At 39.9% G+C, this 6,601-nt stretch overlaps 2 non-coding genes across 2 annotated transcripts; one reads left to right on the top strand and one right to left on the bottom strand.

The window, feature by feature from the left end:
- Nucleotides 1–5,131: 5,131 nt before the first annotated feature.
- Nucleotides 5,132–5,203, bottom strand: trnap-ugg (transfer RNA proline (anticodon UGG)). Its single transcript has one exon. It is a non-coding gene; the product is annotated as a tRNA-Pro (tRNA).
- Nucleotides 5,204–6,055: 852 nt separating this feature from the next.
- trnap-agg (transfer RNA proline (anticodon AGG)) lies at nucleotides 6,056–6,127 on the top strand. The gene has a single exon. It is a non-coding gene; the product is annotated as a tRNA-Pro (tRNA).
- Nucleotides 6,128–6,601: the final 474 nt, after the last annotated feature.

The following is a 6,601-nucleotide window of genomic DNA, read 5'->3' as shown; positions in this document are numbered from 1 at the left end:
CCCCTCTCACCCTAAACCTATGCCCTCTAGTTCTGGACTCCCCCACCCCAGGGAAAAGACTTTGCCTATTTACCCTATCCATGCCCCTCATAATTTTGTAAACCTCTATAAGGTCACCCCTCAGCCTCCAACACTGCAGGGAAAACAGCCCCAGCCTGTTCAGCCTCTTCCTATAGCTCAAATCCTCTAACCCTGGCAACATCCTTGTAGATCTTTTCTGAACCCTTTCAAGTTTCACAACATCTTTCCAATAGGAAGGAGACCAGAATTGCACGCAATATTCCAACAGTGGCCTAACCAATGTCCTGTACAGTGCAACATGACCTCCCAACTCCTGTACTCAATACTCTGACCAATAAAGGAAAGCATACCAAATGCCTTCTTCACTATCCAATCTACTTGCGACTCCACTTTCAAGGTGCTATGAACTGCACTCCAAGGTCTCTTTGTTCAGCTACACTCCCTACATTAAATGTATAAGTCCTGCTAAGAATTGCTTTCCCAAAATGCAGTACCTCGCATTTTCTATCTGAATTAAACTCCATCTGCCACTTCTCAGCCCGTTGGCCCATCTGGTCAAAATCCCATTGCAATCTGAGGTAACCCTCTTCGCTGTCCACTACACCTCCAATTTTGGTGTCATCTGCAAACTTACTAACTGTACCTCTTATGCTCGCATCCAAATCATTTATGTAAATGACAAAAAGTAGAGGACCCAGCACCGTTCCTTGTGGCACTCCACTGGTCACAGGCCTCTAGTCTGAAAAACAACCCTCCACCACCACCCTCTGTCTTCTACCTTTAAGCCAGTTCTGTATCCAAATGGCTAGTTCTCCCTGTATTCCGTGAAATCTAACCTTGTTAATCAGCCTCCCATGGGGAACCTTGTCGAACGCCTTACTGAAGTCCACCTAGATCACATTGACCGCTCTGCCCTCATCAATCCTCTTTGTTACTTCCTCAAAAAACTCTCAAGTTTGTGAGACATGATTTCCCATGCACAAAGCCATGTTGGCTATCCCTAATCTGTCCTTGCCTTTCCAAATACATGTACAGGATTCCCTCCAACAACTTGCCCACCACTGACATCAGGCTCACTGGTCTATAGTTCCCTGGCTTGTCCTTACCACCCTTCTTAAACAGTGGCATCACGTTAGCCAACCTCCAGTCTTCCGGCACCTCACCTGTGGCTATCGATGATATAAATATCTCAGCAAGAGGCCCAGCAATCACTTCTCTAGCTTCCCTCAGAGTTCTAGGGTACACCTGATCATGTCCTGGGGATTTATCCACTTTTGTGTGTTTCAAGACATCCAGCACTTCCTTTTCTGTAATATGGACATTTTGCAAGATGTCACCATCTATTTCCCTACAGTCTATATCTTCCATATCATTTTCCACAGTAAATAATGATGCAAAATATTTCGGCTGCAGCAAATACAACAGGTACACTCACTCCTGCTGACATTCAGTAATTTCTAAGCCTACAAGTGCTGCACTTTTTATATTCTCACTCTGCAGTAAATCTGATGGAATGTTTGGTTCATCTAAACTCTTGATAGGCATGTGCCACTGCAGTTTCAGTGTGAATCTCACTTTTACTGCATCTGGCTTTTATCTGACCTTTTGACCTTTAGGCAGCTAATAGGTTTTGCTAGGCTATTGGCTGGGCATATTTAAGACTTCATGTAATGTTAATTCTTCCAGACAAAAAGCCTTGGGTTTTTGAAGGTCAGTACATTTATTAACATCCTGTTCAATCCCAAATTCTGTTTGTGGTACAGGAAGGGAAAATGGGTTGATCAGAACAGTAATCTCAATTCGAAAGGGTGCAATTTATTTCTGGAAGCAATTTTTCGGATCTCAAGATAGCCACTTTTATTTTCTGCACGGTTTAAGAAAGACATGAGGGACAAGTTTTTTACACAGAGGATGGTTCACATGTGAAGTGACCATCTTGAGGAAGTGGTCTATGTTGATACAATTATAATGTTTAAAAGATTTTTGGATAAGTACATGGATATGAAAGGTCTTGAGGGATATGGACCAGGAGCAGGTTGGTGCGACAAGATTAGTTTGGGATTATGTTCAGCATGGCCTGGTTGGATGGACAAGTCTGTTTCCATGTTGTGTGACTCTATGACTGTATAGACATTGAACTGCCGTTTTAAAATTCCCTTTCTTATTTTCAGGGATTCACATTGCATTTGCTTAACTAAGAAATGCAGTGCCCTCTAGACTTAGTACACTGTCAAAGCATCAAAACATCAGAAACTGTATCATCTGAAAATACCTTTGAGGTTTGAATGCGAACAAAGATATGTAATAATCATTAAATTCTTAATAATTCATTAGAATGTCTGACAGGATGCAAAAGGAGAAATTGAGCAACAATAATTTCTGCAGCTTCAAGATGGAGGAGAAATATGTTAGGATTGGTAGTCAATGAGACAGGCAGATTTTGAAGAGGAGTCTGTTAAAAATTGGAATAATTTGCCCAGGAATTCCAGAAAACAAAAGTGAAGACCCTGCCTCAACAGTAATGCAGAGGGATAGGAAACACATAAAACACCATTGTTAACTTGGAAGAATGAACAATGCACAGAGTAGGATATCTGGGAAGATTTGCAGTAGCAGAAAGAGGCACCTTTGCATGTTTTGATACTGATAAGGAAATCTGTATGAATGACCACATATATGGGCTGATTTGCTTAAATTGTGCAGTATTTTGGTCAGATTATATCTAAAATAATGTGCATAGTTTTGGCCAATCAAATCGTCAAGTTTGGTTATTTTGGAACTAATTGTTGGTGTCAGAAGACTGATTCTGTGAGAGACTGTAAAATCTTGGGCTTTTAACATTGAAATGAAGTGACTGATTGGTGACCTCATTGATATACAAAAACATTCATTTCTGTTACGTTTCTTATATAGAGATTTCTTACAACATTTTAAAATGCAGAAGAAAGCTAGTGGAAATTAGGCAGATGGCAAGAAAACAACAGAATAGCAAGATTAAGTGATTAAAAGCACAACTGAAATTAGTTTTGAAGGTGGGAAGGGAAATGAGGGTATGTAAAAAGGAAAAAAAGAATTAAGTTCAGCAAATTACTTCAAATTAAAAAGTAGGACCAGAATTTAGAGCTTTGTCCTTGTTTTCATATTTGACCTTGAGCTGAGCTTCTGAATCTATACCCTGTCACAAAGATCATCTGCTTCCACCTCTGTAATACAATGTTTTTAGGTATTATAGATTGATGTTACATTGTAACACAATGTTTGTGCCCTACCTAAGCACATCTACTGGTGAAACTCTTGGTCATGGTTTTTGTTACCTTCATGTACTCTTTTGGTTGTATTGTATCGACCAACTTCAAAACTGCTGCTCATAACTCACGCCAAGTTCCTCTGATCCAGCACTCCTCTGGTAACTCACCTACACTGGTTCTGAGTCCGTATTCAATGCTCCTTAAAGTCTCACCTCTCCCTATTTCTGCAACATCCTCTAACTCTCCAAATCTCATCTTGATTATCACATACTTCTGTTGTCTTATTGTTGATAGCTGTGCTTTCAGCTGAAGTGCTCTTAATCAAGATGTCCTCTCTGCTTCTCCATCTCTCTCTCTCCCCTTTGACGTATCCTATAATAACCGTCATTAATCACATTGTAGGGATCATTTCCAACTTGTTCTCCATAGGATTGGTGTCAATTTACATCTAATTGCCTTCCTGTAATGTACCTTGGATTTATTTTCCTACGTTAAAGACATGGTGTTAGAATTGCTGTTAGGTGTTTCCAGGTCTTTTTATATTACTGAGGCAACTACTGTGCTGCTTCTGACACAGGAGATTGAGTTGTGAGACAGATATTGTGAGAGTTAATGAGAATGAACAACAGATATTATTTTGATGACGGACCACGCACTTGAAATGTCAGCCTTTTTAAATGATAAACTCAGATTCCCTAAACTCACTTTATTTAAATGCAACGACAAAATCAGTTCATATTCTTGCAAAACTTGAAATGTAACTCAGATATCATGGCCTGAATTTCTCTTCCAGGGAGTTATCCCACCTTTGATGTAATTTGCCAATTCGGTACACTTTATATTGCACAATAGGTCAAAGCTTTCACGTTAACTTTGAATTGCATACACCCATAATTCGGGCGCCAGTGTTACAGTGGTGTAAATACCCCTACAGATGTTATTCAGCATGATATTGAGTTTGGAAAAATAAACTAAAAAGTGGGTATAGATGCTATGAAGCAAAGTTAGTGAGCCTTAATTTCCTTATTTGTAACATCCTTCCTCACTGTCTTTATTGTCTCAATAATAAGTCGATTAACCGCAATAATAAGTCGAGTAAAGTCCCTGTTCTACGTGCAATATGAATGCACATAGGGGAAAAATCTCACGCTAAAAATTTGGCAGAAACCGGGTCTGTTCAAAGATTGTCACTTCGAACAAAATCAGCACAGGCTGCCTGGGTTTCTGAGTCCATCTAGCAATTTATCCTTTTGAAAGAGCGTGCGTTGTCTTAAACGTGCATCTTGAGACAGGCAGAGAAAAAAATTAAAGTGCATTTCATCAAAAGAAAAGGCAACTGGGTTGCATTAAAATCCATGGAGTAGCAACTTAAGTCGGCATTGAACATTAAGCTAATCAACAAAGGAGTTGTAAGAATATATGTGTGTGTCTGGCGCTGTCGCAAAATGCGTAGTCAGTCTTTGTTGTGCAAATTTCCTACCGATTTACTCAGCAACATTAGAACACTGTTGCGTATCACAATGTGTTAAAATCGGATTGAACGGTGAAGATCATCATAGAATTAAATTAGAGAATCATTACAAAAATAAAGGAGCCCTAGCAGCGGCACGGAAGCTAACATTCCGGGTCAGTCATGATAAAATGAAACGATTACAAACCCGGAGCAAAACCGATGTAGAGCTGGCAGTAGGATTGCTGAATTATCAGTGAAGAGTAGGATTGTCTCTTTGAGTATCTGAAATCCCAGGCGTGTTCTGTTTTACTTTTTCAGAAGATTCATAAAACAATAATAATGATCTTTAAATGAAAAATGGACATTTACTCAATAAATGAAAAATGGACAAATGAAAAATAAACAAAATGGGCTCGTCCGGGATTTGAACCCGGGACCTCTCGGACCCAAACCGAAAATCATGCCCCTAGACCAACGAGCCAACCTTTAAAAGAGAGCACAAGTACTGCTAAAGTTAGTGACACTGAAATATTAACAGGATAATTTATATTCGGGAGAAATGGATTAATGTGGTCAATGATGAAGAAACAGCAGTTTTACTCAATGTCAAAGCCGGACAGTTGTTTCTGGGTGGGTGTGTGTGTGTGTGTGTGTGGGGTGGGGGGGGGTGTCAATGTTGCACTTTTAAAAACACACTGTAGCAAATATTTAATCATGAGCTCCCCTCCCAATGAACATTCACAGTTGTTTGGAAAAACGGGCGTGTTTTACACAGCTCTCTCAGTGCTAGAGACTCCTAATGACGAGGCGCTGTTGGTTCTATACAGAAGACAATAACCAAGTCTTGTAGCAGTGACCAGTTTTCCGGGAAAAACATTGCTGCTCTCACCGTTCTGCGATATCAGCAAAATTTGTTTTCAGAGAATAGAGGGCTGATGCAATGATTATTAATCTTGCTCCCTATTCCTAGCAGCGTCCACCAATTCAAGGCAATTGACGAAAATTAAAAGAGTCAAATCCAAATGCAGGGTTTTAAAAAATATTAAGTTAACCCACACATATGGGAAAGTAGCTAGGTATTCTTTAATGCAATAGTTTTTATTGATCACATTTAGTCAGGTTCATTCAGAGTTCTTTAGAGGAGGAAAACACTCTGTTTTCCTGTTTGGGGATGTTAATTTATTTTCTTGAGAGGGTAAGAACCAGTTCTTCAAATCGCTCAGCAAGTTATGTGCATGACAATCAGTTAACCAAACAAACACAAATCACAATGACATCAAGATTGCTTGATAATACTAAAAATGACATAACTGCAGAAATTTGTCATCGTATTGGCTCGTTGGTCTAGGGGTATGATTCTCGCTTAGGGTGCGAGAGGTCCCGGGTTCAAATCCCGGACGAGCCCAATTTTATTTCAATCCAGGGGAATTTGTAAGTTGCAGAAAGAATTGAAAAGCCTGTTGCTAAACTATACGAAGTATCACGGCTTTAAATACATTCAGTTTTATTCAGTGTAAACATAAGGATAGCATGCTAGACTTTTTAAAAATTATTGGTTAAGCCACAATTCAAATATTATGACCCTTCCTTTATTCATTTAGGGGATGTGGACAAATTCTGGTAACCACACTTTAAGAAGAAAGTGATCACCCAGAAAGAAGTTACAGGAGGGATTTTCTCGAATGGTACCATGGATGAGGGATCACAGTAACATGGGCTGGATTTTAGTAGCCCTCTGAGGACAGGCTTGGAAACTAGCAAAATGGCACAGAAAGCTGAAGTAATGTGACTGTGACCTTCCAGTCCCCAGGCCATGCGACCAGCATCCTGAGCCCAACTGGGTCAGTGCTTCAGTGGCCAAGTCCTTCCCCTCCTCTGG

This window comes from Chiloscyllium punctatum, chromosome 25 (genome assembly GCF_047496795.1).
Source record: "Chiloscyllium punctatum isolate Juve2018m chromosome 25, sChiPun1.3, whole genome shotgun sequence".
Classification (NCBI taxonomy): Eukaryota; Metazoa; Chordata; class Chondrichthyes; order Orectolobiformes; family Hemiscylliidae; genus Chiloscyllium; species Chiloscyllium punctatum.
This window is presented reverse-complemented; position numbering and strand designations above follow the sequence as displayed.